Source organism: Hermetia illucens, chromosome 5 (assembly GCF_905115235.1).
Source record: "Hermetia illucens chromosome 5, iHerIll2.2.curated.20191125, whole genome shotgun sequence".
Lineage (NCBI taxonomy): Eukaryota > Metazoa > Arthropoda > Insecta > Diptera > Stratiomyidae > Hermetia > Hermetia illucens.
The window spans coordinates 79,672,854-79,694,348 of NC_051853.1; the positions used below are offsets into that span (position 1 = coordinate 79,672,854).

The following is a 21,495-nucleotide window of genomic DNA, read 5'->3' on the forward strand; positions in this document are numbered from 1 at the left end:
GCTGGTTTCCGATAAATGTCGAATTTGATTTTTCTTCTGGTCATGTGTGTGTTTGTGGTGGGGGAGAAGCTATAGTCTTTCAGCACTTAAGCCGTGGTGGCCCATTGTTCTCGACTCCTTCGTCTAAAGGAATATCCCGGATTCGTTAACGTCTCGCAAGATTTCCGTTAGTGCGTGTGATGCTACCCTTTGCAACTGGAGAATATCGGCACCTAAGACCTACTATCTGATGCGTCCAAAGGCGGGGTACATTGAAGATGCTCCGTGGATTCCGCTCATTATAGGAGGGACACGTATCATCTTGAATAATTCTTATTCTGAACATATGTCTAGCGAGTGAATTTTGGCCTGCTAGAATGCTTACAATACACTTACGATTCCTCCTAATTTTGGCAGAATAAACTTCTCCGTATACATGTTTGGTTCTGACAGGAAAAGTTTGGTGTGTCTAGCAGCATTTAGGACCTGCCACCTGCAATTGTGAGAAGCATGTTCCCAATTGCTAAAGCATCCGAGATTTCATATCCCTCCATGCCACAGTGATCAGGTACCCAAAGTAGTCCCACTGCATTGAATTTAGAAATAAAATTTAAACGGTTTTTGCATTCCTGAATGATTTTTCTAGGTGATCAAAAGACTACTCACACCCTTAATGCAGCCTGACTATCACTCTAGATTGGGATGCACCGGCCTTTCAACTGCTTGTGAATCACCCAATTTGCCTGATCATATATACTTTGGTTTGAAAAACCGTTGTATATTGTCCCAAAGGAAAAGCCTATTTCTCGTTTTTATTCCAGAGGTAGATTTTGGCCCCAGAGCCCTGTTCTGTTTTTGAGCCACCGGTGTAGGTGACATTTGTATATCTCATCTGTAATCTTCTACCAAATAGATGTATGAGGACCCCAGAATCGGAAGGCATTGTAAGAACCGGATTCAGTATTCTAATGCTCTATGCCCGTTTTCCCCATAGATCTAACCGAATTAGTTTATGAGCTGTTCTCATTGCAGTGCTTTCAATAAATTGCTCAGTAGTGAGTCGATCAGGATACTCCACAGAAGTGGCGATAGCACACTTCCTTGAGGGCAGCCTTTCTTTGCTTCTGCTGTTATGTAGGGATTAACACTTCAGCACACATCAATCTCTGCGATAGCATAGCATATATCCACTGATACTTCACCGACAGCATGCTTTCTAGCGGCATCACAAAGTTTTTGGAAGGGCGCACAGTGAAAAGTCCATTTAATGTCCACGAACACCACGAACACATCGCGTATTCGCTTTTCACGAATATGGGGCTCAGCCAGTCTCTCTTACGCCTTCCCGTTCTTCGCAGTTCGCTCTAAAGGAGTCTCGTTTCGAACACTTAACGAGCCTCTTATATTTAGGTTGTGAGTTCGGGAAGTTTAAGCTGCCTTGTTGCTTCTTGCTTTTACAAGCACGGCCAAAAGTCGCCTGGTTGATTTACTGAATTTTTACAGTTTCCGGTTCAACCAATTAACCGTTCTACTACTTTGGCTTCGGGAAATAGGACAAGCCTGTTCATAGCAAGTGTGCTATTCATCTTCAAGCTCGAAAGGAGTCCTCAATCGTCTGGGGAGCTGCACTTTATTTGTTCCCAAGAATATCATTGAAATTTGTCCATTCCGTTTTCCTAGGGTCCGGTCTTTGTATTATAGACTGTTCGCCCACAATAGTGAGACTGAATTGTAGGTATCGGTGATCTGACAGTGAGACTTCGTCTTGCACCCGCCAGTGTGTAATCAACTGAAACACTTTTGAAGTGCAGATTGTTAGGTCAATAACTGTACTTCTTCTCGGTCCCACGAACGTATGGGAGCACCCTACGTTTGCCGCCATAAGACCAGCTGAAGTGATGCAATCAAATAGCTTCTCTCCTCTTGGATTGGTTTTTCTGCACCGCCAATAAATATGTTGAGCATTCGCACCGCAGCCTAGTTCGGGACCACTTAATTCTGCATTGGCTACCAGATCCCTTAGTTCTTTCCCTCTTGCCATTATTCTGGTATTATACGATGACCGCAACTAAGTCCTGGAAACAGTACTGTCTCAGCATGGTTGCCTTTAACTACCTTGACATCTGGATACAAGTCTCGGTCTTATGGATCTTTCATCGTAGAAGATCCCAGCCCCCTTTACTGATCCAAATGCGACAGGCTCTTGCACCAGAAAAATGTAGGGGCAGTCCTGCAGATTTATCAGCCTGGATGCCAGCAGATAGGAATTGGTGGTTATGCTTGGCTTCCGTGGTGAATGTAATGTTCTTCTTGACCGTATTTTCAAGCTAGTTTCGTTTTCCAATTGCAAAAATGTCTTTAACATATCTGTCCCAGAATCTTGCTAAAATACCAAGTTGCTAGTGATGATAGCGGATTACCTATGTTGATGCTCCATACGGTTTTGAAGTATCGATTTCTGAACATGAAGCAGCTTTCACTCATACATAGGGTAGCTAACTTCTTATATTGTCGTACCTTTCTTTACCATTTCCAGGTTGATTCATTTATATTAGTTAGTTTTTCTTCTAGGTATGCTAGTGCTTCCTTTACTGGTATTCTAGGAAAGAGGGCTTTTATCCCAAGTGATACCATACCTTCTACATCTGAAAGTGGTTCCGTGTTTCAAGTGTTTTTTACGGTTGGTTTTTCCGTTGATATCCTTGCTCGTTGAAACTAGCCATCGTCCTATTTTCCATGTTGAGAATTTGTCACCGCTTTGATCTCACGCATCACATTATCTGATTTGTGTAAATCTGAACCGAGGGAGAGACGGATTTGTTATTCTAACTGCAGCTGGATTCTCTATTAGGTTTGAGCATTTTTTAGTGTTTTATCGAGTCCGATAGTGGGTTTTTTGTTAATTCGTGGAAATTTTCGCTTTCCTTTCTGCTGCTTTTTCTAATATTCTTGCTATTGGTTTTTGTATTTCATCCTTTTCCTTTTCATATTTTATGGCAGTTTCAATGTCGATGATGATTTCTTGCCTTACAGTTTTATTTTTGGGGATCGCATAGTTGGGTTTTTCAAGTATAAGAAACGCTGTTCCGGTTTCATCACTTCCGCCTTTAGAGAGCAGTTGCTCCAAACCGGAGAATACCTGCATTTTTTTATAGTCTCGCGAAGACTCTCACCTATCGAACGCTTGGAGGTGTTCTTATTTTGGACTTTAGTTCTTCCTCTTAAAACACTAGAGACCACACAAGCCACTAGTTTCCACTACCTTATAATTGGCTTTCTAATGTGTGAAGCAAAATGCGTTTTTCTATAATCTAATAATTATCTAAATTCATTGACGACAAGATCTTTGCTGGAAATGATGCTGACTTTTCTCGGGAGAATGCATTTAAATACGTTCTTTTAGATAAGTTGCACTATAAAAAACTAACGAAACATAGTTTTATTCTTCGCCATATTATCAGTTAGAAGTTAGCATACTTAAGCACCGATGGAAACACATCAGATCCATTGAAGATTCCTAAATTAGAGAAGCATAATTAGCATATGTGAATAAAACTATGCTTAAACACTGGATTAAATGTTTACACCTGCACTAATTATGGACCAGATATACGTACTTCATATTTTAAACAGTATAATGGTTTCATAATCGTATAAAGTTAACATTTATACATGTAACAGAATTTATACGAACTTTAGCTTCGCTTGTTTTATTGGGAAACGAAAGATTTAAGCCAGCAACTTGATCGTATATTTTCAGTAATTTCTTCTGCATTGTATCGAGCTAGTGCAAATTGATGTCAATTGTCAATTCTTTTGCAAACATATATATATGCGGTAAAAACCAAAAGATTTTCGCTGAAACATTTGGACTTATTCAACCGTAAAACAAGAGTCGCTAATATAAAAAGTTCCTTGACGGTCGTTTCTTAATTCTCCGACCAGTTTTTCAAATTATCTTTCTTTCGATAAGATTTTTACACGACTATGCAAATACAGATACCAACTTTGGCTTTGACTCAAACCCTCAATATTGGCACATTCAACTTTACTCGCCACTAATAGCGTCGGTGACATGCTTTCTTCGTGTACCAGTTGAAAAGTTGTCTGACACAAAGCAGTTTTGTCGGTGCTGAAGGCTTTGGCGATTGCGAATGGTTGACTGTTGGTCTCTCCGAGAAATTCCTGTTCCGCGGAATTTAAACTAACGAAAAATATGGTCTTGGGCGGGTTCAGCTCACAGTTGGATTCTTGAGACGCTTGATCACAACGAGTATCGGATTGCACACACTTTTCGCGTTTGGCAAATTTATGGCTACTGTCGTTGTTGTTGCTGATATTTTTCACATTTTAATGTACAATATTTATGTATTATTGAATGCTTTGCTGCAGTTTGGAAATATATTTGTTTGCTAATTCACGCCGTCTCTTGAAATTTTTATTCCAGGTGTGTCCCAGGAGGACGGATACGAGGAAGCCTAGTGGTAAGTGAACTTAAATCTGTAGTTTTTGATTACAGGTTATGCAACTTGTGGGCAACTATCCGCTGAAATTGTGATTAAGTGGTCAATGATGATGATAAGAGGCTTACGTGGCGGCAGTGCATGCACTTTCAAATGAAATTTGGGTCAAATACTGTTGGCTGAAGAACAACTTTTCCTTATGAAAAATGAATGCGGTCAATTGGATTGAAGTAGTTCCATCAATGCAAAAGATATATAAATCTCGAACGTGTTTGTTGATGGGGAAGGTCAGCTACTTGTGAAGAGATGGAGATTATGCTCATTTCTCTTGAATAGGCTTTTCCAAATTATAATGAACGTAGTGTCCTCAACAGAAGAGTAACTTACTCGTATGCGAAGTAACTTCCAAGTTGACAAAGTCAAAAGAAAGCAGAATGCAATGTCAACAACCTCAGAATTGTTTTTTCTATGTAAGTATCTTGTTCGGTAGGTGTGCATGTAGTTTGTGGCCTCGAATTAATGAGATGCTAATAAGAAAAAAAAGTCATACTGAACTGCTTTTCTGACTCATCGGCTGTCAGCAATATACCTCTCAAATTAGCTTCAATTTTGTCTAGGAAGGTGTTCATTATTTGGTCTCCTTCATCCAAGACAAGATTGAACAGAGATACATTGTGACCGTGTTTGGTAAATAAATTGTCGCAATAAACGTTTTGACAAGGAAATATCCCAGTACGTATTTAAAATTAAAACTAAGTTCATTGCCCTTGAAGAATGATGGGAAAAAGATTAAGTTTATTATGACATCAAGTTAGCTGAACAGAAATGGGGCCAAATTTAGTAGATCTAAGTTACCAGATATTTGTCTAATCTAAAATCTAAAATCTGATAATCTTGCAAAAATATACGTTTTATAAGCTCTGACCTTTTGGCTGATTCAGTCGATTTTTTCCGTGGTATTTCATCAATTTGGAATTAACTAGTAATGAGTGTAATTTTATCGATTTGCAATGTAGGTGATTATGCTTGAGCTGGTTAATTCCTTCGAATGTGTATGTGAGGGGGTTACTAAGTTTCATTATCACGGCAAGTGATTGGAATCCAGCCAAATAATTAGATATCTGTACAAGTAGTTCTCTTGGCAGTACCATTTTTTCCACATTAGCCAGAAGTACATACATTTCACATAAAACCACGGAGCTCACCTTAGTCTCCACCTCGAATTCAGAAATCCGCTGTCAGTAATATTACCATCAAGATTGGCGATATGTATCTTTTCTGCTTCGTATCGATGTGAGAAATCCAAGAGATTCTTTCAAGGGTGCGATTGGTAAATTTTTCGACATCAAATCGGCATTAATCTCACTGTCTAAATGCAGAGCCCATACTACAAGTAAAAAATTTATTGCCATTTTTTCAAAGATGAATTTTTTCCTCTTCATTGTTCAAGTGTTTGGAAATCAGGTAGCCTACGTAGGCTTTATTTATTTCATTTATGTGACGATCGATGGACACTACAGCAACCACATGAATGGAGGCGATGAGTAGGGACGTTACGAAACTTTAAATAAATATTTTTGATATTTTAGAAAGATAATTTCAAGTGAATTGAAAAATGTATGTTTTGTTGCCTTAGAGAGAAGTTTAATTCGTTGAATGAGTTCTTGAGAAATGAAAATTGTACGAATAAATTCACAATCAATTGTGCAAATGGTTTGAATTAATGATTGTGGGAGGCTGGATGTGTGGGTAAATAGTCTCAAAAGCTCCTCAGAGTCAAGAGTTGATCGGATAACAATATGTACTTTCTACTGAAACGTGCACTTTTCAGTAGATTCATGAGAGCTTGGGCCGATATTATCATAAGGGGTAGTTACTCTATAGATAAACAACAACAAAACACTCCAGTTAATACGTTCGATTTGGAGTTATTTTGTTTTCGTTCCGGATCAGAATATGAACTTGAAGAGCACCTCTCCTATAATTAGTCAAAGAAAGAATGTTTGAAAGGAAAGGGGTCATTCACACCAATCAAACTAGGGCATCAATAGTTTCTTCTCTTTACTCGGAAATTATCTCATTAAAATCTAAAATGTATGCCAGCATGGAGGCAACATCTTTTCCAATCTCCTGTGTAATTATTCACCATTAGCTGGATATCTTATCCAACGAGGCAATTTACCACCTTGTGTTGTATTATACTAACAAGATTACCCAATAATCAGACATTACTCAACAGCGCGAATTGTTTGCACGGGGTCCTGTCTAAGCATATTAAACGGAATATGATAAATGTGTAGTAACGCGGCTGGTAATATTTAAAACCTGAATTCATAATGAGGAGAGCAAAGTGTAACACAAGTTCTACGTGTGGTTTTTCACATATTGGGTGCCAAGTCTGAATATCATACAATATGGATATTTTAAGATTATCGCGAGCACCTCGGCTCTAATTTCTAGAGATCAATGTGAAAATTTCCAGTTACTAATGAACCAAAAATGAAAGAATTATGTAGTGACCTAAATTGGAGCGCGTAGATACAAACAGGGTAAGTTAGCGCCGATGCTCACAAGAAGAAAATGGTTACCAGTGTAGGCCCTTTTCGCATGTTTTTGTCGCTTCCAAAAGAAAGCGGTTTTCATTTAACTATTTCCAGTGTGAAATACTAAAAACGGGAAGATTTTGAAAAAATACAAATGAAGATGTCTTACATTTTGTCCAAGGCAGAGGTAACGCATCAGATGGCATCCAAAAAATGTAGTTTTTAATGAATTTGGGCGGATTGACGTTGGTTATAATTTGCTTCCATGTTGAATTTTGCGAATGTATAAAAAGGAGTGATAACACCTACGAACCGCTTCGATCACACTGCTCTCAGGGAAGAGGTGAGGTAGCGTCTGATGAGTTGCCCTGCCCTGGACGAAACAGTAAGACGTCTTCGTCCCTGATTTTTGAATACCTGTGTGCTAACCTCCAAATGGTTCATCAACTTGTGCTCAAGATATGGGACAGCGAATCAATGCCAGACGATTTGCAATGAGGCATTATCTGTCTCATGCATAAAAAAGGGAGATATCACACAGTGCAGCAATTATAGAGGTATCACGTTGCTGAGTACCATCTATAAGATATTTTCCGCTCAGACCAACATTGGCCCATGCCAAAGAGGCTTCACTCCAGGCAAATCAGCAACGGATCAGATTTTCTGTCTGCGGCAAGTGACGGAAAAACTGTCAGAATATGGACATCAGTTGCACCATCTATTCATCGACTTTAAAGCTGCATATGGTAGCATAGCCAGGGTAAAACTGTACACGACCATGAGAGAATTCGGTATCCCGACGAAATTAATAACACTGACTAGGCTGACCCTGACCAATGTGCGAGGCCAAATGAAAGCAGCAAGATCACTCTCAAGACCATTCGACATCAACAATGGTCTACGACAAGGGGATGCCCTATCATGCGTCCTCTTTAACCTGGCTCTCGAGAAAGTGATCCGTGATGCTGAGGTAAATGCAAGAGGTACGATCCTCTTCAAGTCCACCCAACTACTTGCCTATGCTGACGATATCGACATCATGAGAAGAACGACCCGAGACGTACAAACTGCCTTCATCCAGATCGAGCAGGCGGCGATTGAGGCGAGATCTTGGGCTGCACAATGAAGGCAAGACAAAATATATGGTGGCAACGTCAGCACCGAAGACGAATCAACCAACAACATCAAACCGCAACTTTGCACCGCAACGGAGAATACAACTTTGAGATCGTTAACAATTTCTCCTATCTAGGGTCGAAAATCACAACCGATAACAGCTACGATGATGAAATCCGCGCACGGTTGTTGTCAGCCAACAGAGCCTATTTCAGCTTACAAAGACAACGTCTCACCATAGGGTCAAAGCTCCTACTGTACAAGACTATGATCTTGGCAGTCCTCATGTATTCCTCGGAAACTTGGGTTCTTAGCAAGAAAAATTGTAAACTCTTGGCCGCGTTCGAGAGAAGAATCCTCCGAAGAATTTTCGGCTCCCTACAGGATGGACGATTCCGTAGCCTACACAATGACGAAATCTATGAGCGATACCATGACCGTCCGATTGTGGTTAAATCCGGCTCAATAGGTTACGGTGGACGGGTCACTTAATCCGTATGGATGAGGATGATCCAACCCGGAAAGTCTATAAGGGCAATATCTATGGTAGAAAAAGAAGACGAGGCAGACCTTACCTAAGATGGAGCGATGGCGTAGGTCAGGACCACAGACAGCTTTTAGGGATATCGAATTGGTGGACCTCGGCGCAAAACCGGGATGTCTGGAGTTCCTTATTAAGGCAGGCCTAGACCGGAGACCGGCTACTGCGCCGTTGATGATGATGATGTGTGCTAACCTCAAAACGAGGGTTCCATGTACCAAAAAAGTGGGAGTAAGTTATTATCGATTTGGTCTGGTCCGCAATCACGTGGATGTGGACTTAGGACCCCTCAGTCATCAAACCAAAAAGGTAGATTATGGCTAAACGATTATATTAGTCAAAAATTATGAGATTTGCCTTTGTGCAGGAAGATGCCTTTGAAAGATTCAGTCGCTTCCTTGCTTCCATATTATCAAATTCTGTCAATTAATACGCTACGGGGCGAGGCAATATAATTTGCTGTTTATCATTGATGTAACTGTCCTGTGTGTTAGGGCTTAAGAATACACAGAAAGGAATAGAAATTTGTATTTCTACCGAAACGTCAACAAAGCCTCGGATAGGGACTGACTTTACGGCTATCGAAAACGGACTACGATAAGTTTCTGAGATGTGTGGACGTTCCTCAACTTGAGCGGGAATTCCAACGATATAAGCTTGACATTCTGGGCCTAGGTAAAGTAAGATGGTGAGACATTGGAGAGTATTCCTCTCCCTCTTGCCACACTTATCGCAACGTACTTTTTTACTCTGGAACGTCAAGTGGTAGCAATCGTTAATCCGGTGTCGGGTTACTTCTGACCTGGTAGCCGGTTTCAGACAGACTTTTAACTGCAAGATTCCGTCTTGGCGACCGTAATGATAACGGTGGGAGTTTTTAGATTTATGTAACTTCGTTAGTGGTGCCATATTATTCGAGCACAGAGTCTGCTATAAAGTTAGTTGGGTTTCCATTGATCGACGCTGTACGAGCAATCAGATAGACCACTTAGTGATCAGCGAGCCTAACAAGAGAGGCGCTGACATCGGCCTCGAAAATGATTTCCTGATGTTTGCTAACGTTCGCTTGTGTATTGGGTATGCCACTTCTTGCAGAGATGGGAGCTTGTTTGATCTAACTGACGCTCGACAGTGGGAGAGCTATCTTGTTGATCGGATATACTGAGTAACCCGCCTGAGAATATCGATGAGCATTGGGCCGTCATCAAAAATGCTGTTTTCTTGGGTGTTACACAGGCCGTCGACCACCTTCGTTGAAGGTTCTACTGATCGTTGCGAGTGATGGCGAGCATGACGCGCTCGAATTCCGGTACCGAGCAAAATCCCGAGAAGTTACTATAGCGTAGACAATTTGCTATTGCACGGAAACGGAAGATGCCGCTGATCGCAACGATTTTGGAATTACATCACGAAGGAACTTGCATGTGGTTGTAAATCTTTCGATGGTGCTGTGAAAGAAGTCAATGGTCGACTTCTCACGAAAGAACACTTCAGCATGGTTCTTAACAGTATTACATTCGGTGAAATTCCTCCTCTTGTGGATGAAATGGCTAATCTCTATAACATGCGGATACGGATTGTTCCTCCCAGCAGGAGAGACATAATTTCGGCCATCATTGCACTCAAACGGAGTAAAGTCCCTTATTTATTGCTGCACCTACGGTTACCGCAGATCTGCTGCTTTCTCTTGTACGAAATTCTTGGGAATCCGAGACTTTTCCCAGAGAATGGGGGAAGGGGATGATCGTCAAGATCAAAAAGAAGAGAACCCGTTTTGAGTGTTACAATTGGAGAGGTATCTACGTACTCTATGGCGTTGCAAAGATAATAGCTAAAATCATCCTGAAACGCATCCAAGCACATCTCGGAAGTAGGGTGATCTCCGCTCGGGATTCTCGTGAATTGATCACATCAACATCTTGGAGGTCACTTTGGAACAGTGCGCAGAGTTTAGATATTCGTTGCACCTACTCTTGATTGATTCTATATATCTGCAATAATCTACACAGGAGGGGTATTCCGAAGAAACTAATAGCTATTGTCAGAGTAATATATGATGGAAGGAATTCAATGGGCAATGACATTTTTCCTCAAACACCTCAACTAGGCTTATGAGCCGAGTTGAGTTGAACTGAAGAAAAACACCAACAAAACACTGGTTCTTAGTCTGATGCGTCATCGCACTCTCTCTATATGCATTAACGGAGCACCGAAAGTGTCGATCAATTTGTATATCTGGGAAGCGTGGGTTGTGCCGACGGGGCACCGAACTGGATATTGCCTGATGCATTAAGAGCGCTAGATCCGCTTTCGCTGCCCTGTTTAAAATCCGAAAATGTAGTTATCTCAACATCAAGATCAAGTCACACTTGTTCTGATTCTGTGCTAGTGTTCTTTCTGTCTTGCTATATGGGAGTAGCACATGCAAAGTGAACTCCACTGTTACCTAAAAGCTCCAAGCTTTTGTTGTCGGCCTTTGGGCCGACGCAGAACAGTCGAGGAGGAATGCGGGCGTCTCGGGAAATTGTAGGGGGAAGAGCTGAAGGAACCTATTTCTAGATGCTTGAACTTTTCGCAAGATTTTAGATACCCTCACAAGTATATGTATTTGCCAGTTGTAATTGCTATTGGACATTCTCTGAAAATCTGCACGGACGTGTTACTGTCTTCCTCACAGAATTTTCAAATAATGGCCAGAGGTATCCTCAGCTCTCCCAGGTGTTAGTTATTATAACTACAATGTTCTGTTTATAGTTTTTTGTTCAGTTTAAAGTAGGTATATGCGTGCTTGCCTATTGGCTTTTTCTTTGGAGCAGTACCTCCTTCACTCTCCCCTTACTGGAAGAACCCATCGATATTCCGAGTAACCGTTTGTTGATTTAACCTTTGCTGTAGCAGAGGATATATCCTCTCAGCGTTCCCTGTTACTTTTTTGTGTGTAGAAATAAAGATAAAACTCGATTTTTGCAAGCTCTAAATTATAATGTTAATTTTATTCACGTTATCCTTGTTGCTTTAGAATTGCTTTTTATCAAAATCAATGGTACAACATTTGGTATCCGATCTAGTAAGGAACTCCAGACATTCTGGTTTTTCGCCAAGTTCCACCAATTTGATATCCCTAAAAGCTGCTTTCATTAATTTGCAGCCCAAGTTATCACGCCAGCTGTTCGATCTGGATGAAGGTAAATTGAACATATCGGGTTGTTTTTCCCATGATGACAATATTGTCTGGATAGCATAGTTGGGTAAATTTGAAGAGAATGGTATCTCTCGCATTTACATTAATATCGAGGATGACTTTTTCCAAGGCCAGTTTGAAGAAGATGCATTAAAAGACATCGCCTTGCCTTAGACCGTCGCTGTTAGTGAACGATCTTGAGAATGTTGCTGTTGCTTTTATCGGGTTTTCAGCACGTTATTACCAATCTCAGGTGAGTTGTGTCAAATACTCCTCATATTTATCCCTGTAGCTTACTGCGATATCATGAATGTAACTTTGATTTCTTATCCAGTAGTATTTAGCTGATACAGAAGCTCGTCTATTACGACAACCCATGTTATCGGTGGTGGTACCCAGTGAAGGACCTTTGATTATGGTCATGACAATTGAATATTGAATTGCATTGTCGAAGGCATTTCTTTTTTGTATTATTTCGTTTGGTAATACTTCTCTACTATTTTCAGTGAGAGAGATATTAGGCACATTGACCTGAAAGTCTTCGCATCAATTCTATCTACTTTTGAAATCGAGGCGACAATTTTTTGCGGCCGTGCTCAAGGTATGTTACCCTAGGAACTAGGATGTAGAATGGCTTATAGACCACTTTGGAACAGTACGTGGAGGCTTCATTCTTTCTACTACCCATCCTACTCTAGCTTCTGGTCATACCTCCCTCGCTTTACACTAGTTTTCTTTGTTCTCAATTTGTCTGTTATCGGTATGCCGGACAGTAGGCCTCCGTGGTGCAATAGGACCCTTGAAAATAAGTTTTGAGAAGATAGAGGACAGGTAGTTAATATTGTTCAATCCTTGGTTAGTATTGTACCTTGTACAACTTGGATGCTTTTGTTATCTTTCAATGCTCAAATAGAATTTTCTAAAAAAAATATCTCACTTCCGTTTGGTTTTGCCTGGTTGACCTGGTACTGGTCTCGGCATGCTTTCTACGTTGCGCTTTTCTGGCCAATATAAAATATCAGTTCAAAGTCGGTCTTTTGAGTGGCATTGCAGCCTATCAGTTGACTTACTCCGGTGGAACTTCAGGGCTGTAGTCTGATGCTGTGGCAGCTTTACAAGCGCTCTCGTTGGTGTTATATAAAATATGGGTTGCTACCAGATCCCCAATCAGAAATTCTGGAATTAAATTTGATTTTAGAACGACCCAAGCTCTTGATTTTCACAAGAGGTTCAACACATTTCCCGTACACTTCTTCTTGCAGGCCTCGGATTTATTTCCGGCGCACTCTGTGCTTTTGAACGACTACTATTTCTATATATTTCTTTGAAATTTTCCATGCAGTTACTGCAGATGTACTCATCTAAGCATCGAAGTTGATCGGAACAGTAACAATGATGGCTTGATACGCCAGATGGTGATTTGAGAGCCCTCAACGCTACACCAATGTCAGGCTTATGACCGAGAAAATGGCGATTGAGGTTAGTCGAACCCGCTACTGAACGAGATACATGCTACAGAAGAGAACAGTTTCTTCAGATGTAGCTTTTGCATGACTGTTGTTCATTTGCCTTTCGGACTCCATAACATCAGCAATTTTTTCAGGAACATCGATATAATCGCTGGACTATCCGTTTACGGTGGGATATAATTGAGCCGGTTACGTATAACTGTCTATCCTCTGGCGACTGCACCCGCCCCAACTTCGGTGTAACTTCTTGCTTTTTAACCTCAATGAATTCTCTATTGTCTTTTCAAATATTAGCTTGTTTTCGGGCATCGTGTTTTATAGGGCTATTTTGGCCTTTTCACTTATCTGATGGGTTGCCTTTGTTTTGAATGAAATCGTCTGTCGCCCGTTTTGAAAATTCGGGTGTTCAGCCCAAAAGTAGAGGTTCGTGGACCACAGAAGATTAAGAAAATTTCTTTTCAATTGACCCAGTCTGTCTCCAAGTGAATCTCTGAACATTTTCAATTCCCAAACAGGAATAATAGTTAAAATAATGCTGGAGGGCGTTAAAGAACACCTCAGAAGTGGATTCGCCTTCATTAACTTTGAAAAAACTTTCGGCAGTATAAACAGGGAGTGTACCTATAGAGTTCTGCACAGCGAGGATATTTTGAAGAAACAAGCTGTTATCAAAGTGGCCTATGACGCTGTAAAATGTTACACGCAACATTGAGGAAAAACCTCGGAGAAATTTGAAACGGAAAGCGAAGTGGACTTGATTATCGCTACAGATTGTGGTGCCTTTCAACTGCTCATCAATTACGCCAATCAAGTTGCTGTGTTTAGGGATCACACACAGTGGCAGTCTAAAAGACGGTTGCATATTGTTTCAAAGGAAAAGCGCACTTATCGTTTTCACTCGATAGGTAGACTCCTAAGCCAGAATCCTGTTCTGTTTTTGAACCATCGATTTTCGTATATCCCGCCATACTTTGCAGTTCGCAACTTCTATGTTAGCAAAGCATGGATCCACTTAATTCAAGCTCCATCGAAACGATGCTCTTTGACGGCATTATAAAACGTTTGAAAAGGTCCATATTCAAACACCCTTTCAATTTCTATGAACACACCCATCGCGTACGCACGATTCAGAATTGCTTCCTTTATCTTTGAAACCAAAAAGTGAACAGAGGAGTCACAGGACTTCTTTCCACGCCTTTTCGCGAACGCAATGCTCGACCAGTCTCTCCAGATTTTTCAGCGGAAATGATGCCAAGCTGTTTTGTCTGAACTTCTTTGGATTTGAATAATCATCTTCCCCAGGTTTCGATATTCTTGGTAGAAGGTTAAGGAAGGCACGTAGCTCAGAGCAGGATATCCTCGAAAAATACTTCTAAGAAGTTGCTTTAAGTACTCTATACTCTACTTTAGCATTGCTCATGTTAGGTGTTTTAAAGTGTTCAAAGGGTGGTATAGCAGCTTTCGCCATTTTACTGGCAACAACCGGTCCGGCAGTGTCCCAATTCGTCCTTAAACACTTCCGGGTTTAAATGTTTCCAAGAACCACCTATTTTCCCCTTTCACTCCTGTCACCGGGTCTCCCAGATAGTGTACCCCAATAAAGTCTATAGAGACTCATCTCAGGGGTTCGTGAAAGTTCCATCCGGTTTTCTTAGAGAGTACAATTTGACCGACTCATCTCTTTTAAAGGCTTTGAACAGCCTTGAGTTCTCTCTTTCGGCTTCCAGTTCTTCACAGTATGCGGTGTGAGTTCCCTAAGTAAACCAGTTTTCATTCTTATTGCTTTTACACGTACGATTCAGAAGTCATCTAGTTCATTTCCTGAGGCCTTGCAATTTTTGCTACCACCAATGTTCTGTTTTATCACTTGGGTCTTGAGAAATAGGACTAGCATTTTGATAAGGTTCTAAAAGTGCGCGATTCAGAGTTTTTAATTCATCTTCTAGCGCCGAAGGAGACCCTAGTCACCTAGGGAGCTGCACTTTGTAGGCAAGAAGTTCATTGAACTTTGCTCAATCCATTTCCCTAGGATTCCGTCTTTGTTTTACTGACTATTCGTTTGTCATAGTCAGACTAAATACTGGCTAACGGTGATTTGACAGTGACATTCTAGCATCTGCCAGGAGAAACGACTTCACAGACAGAAAAAGGAACCCCCGGGAGAACCAACGAGTCTGTGAACTCAAAAACTACAGGGAGCAACCCGCACCAGACGCGAAAGTTTTACTAACAAGTCAGCAGGATGAAGCCTTATAAACTTCGACGTTCATCCCGCCAAGACAAGGAGGGAAATCTGATTTCCGACAGAATGGGCATATTGGGGCGATGGGTTGAGAACTTTGATGAACTGCTGAACAACCAGAACATCGTCGAGTTGGGTCCCACCAACTGAAGACGGCGGGCAAATATTGCCACCACCATGTATAGGAGAAACATTCCGTGCAATTCATCGGCTTAAAAATCATAAGTCGCAGGAGCCGATGGAATTACAGCCGAATTGGTTAAATATGGAGGCGACCAGTTACACCAAGTGGTTCATCAACTTGTGCTCAAGGTGTGGAACAACGAATCAATGCCTGATGACTAGAGTCGAGGCATTATCTGTCTCATACATAAAAAGGGAGATATCACACAATGCAGCAATTATAAAGGTATCACGTTGCTGAGTACCATCTATAAGATATTTTCCGCTCAGAGCAACATTGGCCCATGCCAAAAAGGTTTCACTTCAGGCAAATCAGCAACAGATCAGATTTTCTCTCTGCGGCAAGTGACGGAAAAACTGTCAGAATATGGACATCAGTTGCACCACCTATTCATCGACTTTAAAGCCGCATATGATAGCATAGCCGGGGTAAAACTCTACACGACCATGAAAAAACTCGGTATCCCGACGAAATTGATAAGACTGACTAGGCTAACCCTGACCAATGTTCGAGGTCAGATAAAAGCAGCAGGATCACTCTCAAGACCATTCGACATCAACAACGGTATACGCCAAGGTGATGCCCTATCATGCGTCCTCTTTAACCTGGCCCTCGAGAAAGTGATCCGTGATGCTGAGGTGAATGCAAGAGGTACGATCCTCTTCAAGTCCACTCAACTACTGGCCTATGCTGACGATATCGACATCATGGGAAGAACGGCCCGAGACGTATAAACTGCCTTGTGGCAGATCGAGGAGGTGACGCGAGGTCGTGGGCTGCACATAAATGAAGGCAAAAGAAAATATTGTACATGGTGGCAACGTCAGCACCAAAAACCAACCAACCAACAACATCAAACCGCACTGGTAAAACGGGAAGAATAATGATAGTAGACTACAGCTTTGAGACTGTTGACAATTTCTCCTATCTAGGGTCGAAAATCACAGCCGATAACAGTTACGATGATGAAATCCGCGCACGGTTGTTGTCAGCCAACAGAGCCTATTTCAGCTTACAAAAACGGTTCCGCTCGAAACGTCTCACCATAGGGTCAAAGCTCTAACTGTACAAGACTATGATCTTGCGAGTCCTCATGTATTCTTCGGAGACTTGTGTTCTTAGCAAGACGAATTGCGAACTCTTGGCGGCGTTTACATGAGGATGGATGATTCCGTAGCTTACATAACGACGAAATCTATGAGCGATGCCATGACCGTCAGATTATGGATAAAATCCGGCTCAATAGGTTACGGTGAGCAGGTCACTTAATCCGTATGGATGACGATGATCCCACCCGGAAATTCTATAAGGGCAATATCTATGGTAGAAAAAGAAGACGGGGCAGACCCAGCCTGAGATGGAGCGATGGCGTAGGTCAGAACGCCAGACAGCTTTTAGGGATATCGAATTGGTGGACCTCGGCACAAAACTGGGATGTCTGGAGTTCCTTTTTAAGGCAGGCCTAGACCGGATGCGGGTTGTTGCACCGTTAATGATGATGATGATTTGCCAGTCTGTAATCAAGTCCCACAAGTATGAAGTCCAGATTGTAAGATCAATTACTTCACTTCTTGTTGGCCCCACGAACTTAGGGACGGAGCCTATGTTCACCGTCTGCAGACCAGTTGTAGTGACGAGCTCAAGCAGCTCCTCTAGGATTGCTTTGTTACAATCCCAAAAACTCTGCTGAGCGTTCGCCATAACCTATTAAGAGTTCAGGGACATTTGATTCTGCATTTGCCTCATGCCATTATTGTATGGTATTGGAGGTTGACTGCAGTCAGGTCCTGGGAATGGAAATAATTGGTTGCCTCTAACAATTTTGAAATCATGACGTAGGCTCTTGGTCTCGAGGACGAAGAAGATCCTAGTAACATCTACTGATCCAATTCTACAGATTTTGTTAAAACGAACTTTTGGCTCTTTCGCCAGAAATGTATAGGGGTGGTGCAGCAACTTTGCCAGTCTTGTTGCCAGTAGATAGGAAGAGGCTTTATCATGTTGCAAGTTGATTCAACTGGGAAAACCGACACTAACTGTAGACTCTGCTCTATACAGGGTGGCCGGTTTTTCCACACCTGCCGCTGAAAATTCCATTTTCTTGGGTCCGATTTCTTTGAATATTGCCACAATTAATTGTATAGCGAAGCCTACGCCTTCATTCCCCACAATCTGCGCCTTCTTTCGCTTTATGTTTCCATCGGTTGGGAGCCTTCGCAGGTTTATGGTGTCCAGGTTGTATGGATACCTTTCCACACACTGATATTAGACCCACATCACCAGCCACCTTTCCTGGTAGAGGTGAGGAGAAGGATCTAGCAGACAACATTCGGCCTGTAGTCCCATTTCCTGAAGCTTTCTTCTGCCAGGCCTTCCTCTTCTATTTTCTGGGAGAACTAAGCAACAGTGTTACCGACAGGTCGACCGTAGACAGGTTTCCAGTTCTTCTCATTAAGGGAGTTGCTATGCTCGCATTTCTGGCTGGCAACCCCGTAGACATTAGATGCAGACTTTCCACTGAAGCGGAGAGCATGTCTTCCACAGATTTTTACTTGAGTAAACATGCATCTGGTGAGGCCCTAAAATCCGTGCCTGGGCCGCCAATTGCTCAAAATCCCGAGTGGAGAGCGGAGCGAGTTACAACCCATTGCTTCCATCTTCATGTGTTTTAGACATCCTTAATATAGTAGTAAGCTACAATAGGCTACCGCCACGACAAGATGGGATCTGCCTCATGCTACATTGTGTAGCGGCAGATCAGTTCATATCAATTTTCCAATAGGAACTTCTACTTAGTTGCCCGTAAAATCAAGCGATCCTGCGGTGATTAAGGTTTGTTTCTATGAACTTTATTTTCTCATTTCATTTGACGCTTTCAAGCCATTTATTACTTCCAATATATTTGCTATCCTGTCTCCGCCTGGTGTGAAACAACATTGATCACTGAGCATCATAACCTCTCATACTTAGATCTTTATTTGTTTAATCTTTCTTGTTGAAATCCTTTATTGAAAAGAAAATATATTTCTTCCTCCAACTTCAAAAAGATGAAAACGTCTTACAACTTAGACACAAAATCCTGCCAGAAAGTAGAATGAGATCGTTTAAGGCTTCTTATATTGGAATCAGTTACAGTGCAGCGAGTATGGAGGTAGTTAAAATAATCAAGATCTAATGAATAGTCTCATATTACTCAAATATAACTATCTTCGACTATTTCTCAACAATCTGTGCACTTAATGACCGACCATCCTTCCTTTGCGGTCCATCGGCAACTCGTATCTTTACGAAAAGCGAGGTGTGTTTAGCATTTTGCGCAATTAAATCCACTTGTTACCATGTCATGTCCATATATTCCTATCATTTTACCTTGCGGTCATTTACTATATTACGAATTGAATCTATTTTCTACCTTGGCCATATAGAAACGCCATAGTCGCTCTCTGCACACGTTCAGATCTTCGTCTTAAGCTCCAAGATTTATCACGAACTTGTATAAGGCCATACCACATTTCATTTATGGATGAACCCAACTAACATTTAATCGCGGTATGATAGCTTCTAAAGTTGGTTGTTGTTGTTTCTGTTATTGCTCCTATTATTGCTCGATTATGAATAATGAATTTCCACTCTTCGTACTCGCGCATTCCAGCAATGCAAACCTGCAATGATCGATTGTTACGAAAGATAGTTCGGATTATTCTTGAGATGGGTGTTGCGCGCATCAGAGGCGAACAGATTCCAGTCCGTTCGTGGGAAAAATTGGCCATTAGAGTGAAAATCGTTGTTTTATTGAAGTCATTAAAGCTAATTGAGAGAGCAATTGAATTGAATTTATGTAATGAATTAGAAATGATATTTGTTTTAAAAAGAAAGTGCAATGGCAGACGTGGGCAAGTCCAGGAGTGACTGCAGATACATGATTCATGTGTAATCGCATGGAGCAGGTTCAGCTGCCAGAAAGCCTGATTTGTACCAAAGAATTTGGCAAATCATCCTCTTAACATGGTAACTAATCATACCAATTAATTTAATTGAGAGCCGCATCAATGAGATATGATTAGGAGTCATTGCCCCTCCTTTTCTATAGGAAAGTAGCGAATGGTACGAAAACTCGGAAGTTGTGTTTGGAATGTTTCTGTGACTTTGTATCTTACGGTTATTGTTGAAAATTATGTGGAGCTTTACTTTTGTCAGGGATTGCATTCAGGATATATCTCTGTTTTAATTGAGTTAGTTCCTGAAATAGGAGAATTTTTACTTTGATAAAAAATGTTAACCATTTCTGTGCTCTCCCAGAAAACACAGGGTTTCGGAAAGTAGTAATGGCATTGTCGAAGGGCAAGTGGAAACCGCAAGCGAACTTTATTAAGTTTCCAGGGTTGAAGTGCTCCCACCCCCTAAGCGAAGGGGGGGGGGGAGTCTCAATTGGTTTCGCTCGTGGCTGATGTTAGTGCCTCTCTTATTTCGCACTTCCAGAAGGCAATTCCTAAATGTACTGTTGATCACCATATGATGGATCTGATTATGACAGCCTTTGGGCTCAAATAGCTTAAACGCTGCAATCTCCGATGCTGTGGTTCCTTATGTAATATTTGAACGAGGTGTTATCAGAACCTACCTTTGACATTGAGATCTTCTTTCACTACCGTAATGTCGCTTCTTCTGGATTGCATTGAGTTGCTCATAGAAAGCTTCCTTCTCCTCTATATCGGAAATTACGTTTGGTGCGCAGCACTGCACTCTTCAGATGTTCTTCATCCTTCATCGGAATCTCGCAGTAAAATATCTGTCTGATATCGTTACCATAAGATACCGCGCCTAGTAGATGCAGCAAGCATCAATCTGACATCGGATTCACGCTTATTTCAGAACTTCAGATTTAGCAGAACACAATAGCACAGTGTCGTAACAGGGAAACAAGTGCTCTTAAGAGACCCCCCCCCTTTCCTTAACTTTCGCTTGTTGAAGCAAGCGGGTATTTTACAGAGCCTTGATATTGTCGATGAGATTCGTTCGTGCATTCCAGAGTCCAATTATAAACCGTTGACCAAAAGGTCATAACGTCAGTCTGGTCCAGAGTTGTCACAAAATTCCAGATTTGGAGGTTCCTAGGCTAGAAATCCCTATTCGTCTTAGTCACCGTTTACGATAAGAAGGGTTTACTTTGATTAGATTTTACAACCGGCCCGGGGTCGTCTATGGCGGAGTTTAGCTCTGTAAGTTAGGTTAAAAACGTTGGAACGGAGCCAAGTGAAAATTGAAGGAAGTTTGGGGAGGAGTATTTTCTTGTTCACAGAATCAAAAGCTTTAAAGCAAGAGGATTGGAAATACTAGATAACAATCAAATTAGCCATTCTTGGAGTGAGTGTGGTAGCCAGTTTTCTATGTGAAAGGAAAAAGTTGGGGTTTCCTTTGTTGAATATAATTAGTTTTACTAAACAAATACCGTATTTCCGGAATCAACACTGAAAAAGGGAAAACCTGATTCCCGAAATGGGGTATTTGTTTAAAAACGCCAATAAAGATAACTTTAGCCAACAAAGGAAGCCTCCTTTTTTCTTTCCACGCACCAGATCAATGTTTCATAAAGCTATATTACTTTTGCGTCAGGGAGTTACAGAAGTGGCGTTCAACCAGCCATTTAAATATATCCTGAGGATCTTGGAACAAGAGAGAGGATAGTGAGATCGAGTGGTGGCACATGGTTAGACTAGGATCACCGCTCTTGGGAATAAGGATAATAAGGCCCTCTTTCCAAAGGTGTATCCCCTTCG

General features: G+C 41.4%; 1 protein-coding gene across 3 annotated transcripts in view; it reads left to right on the plus strand.

The window, feature by feature from the left end:
- The window catches only part of LOC119656833, a 312,026-nt gene that overhangs the window by 84,112 nt on the left and 206,419 nt on the right, over positions 1 to 21,495 (plus strand). For all 3 annotated transcript variants that reach the window (XM_038063481.1, XM_038063482.1, XM_038063483.1), the window contains exon 2: positions 4,427 to 4,463. The gene's annotated coding sequence lies outside the window, so the exon portion shown is untranslated. The remainder of the gene's footprint in view (positions 1 to 4,426; positions 4,464 to 21,495) is intronic.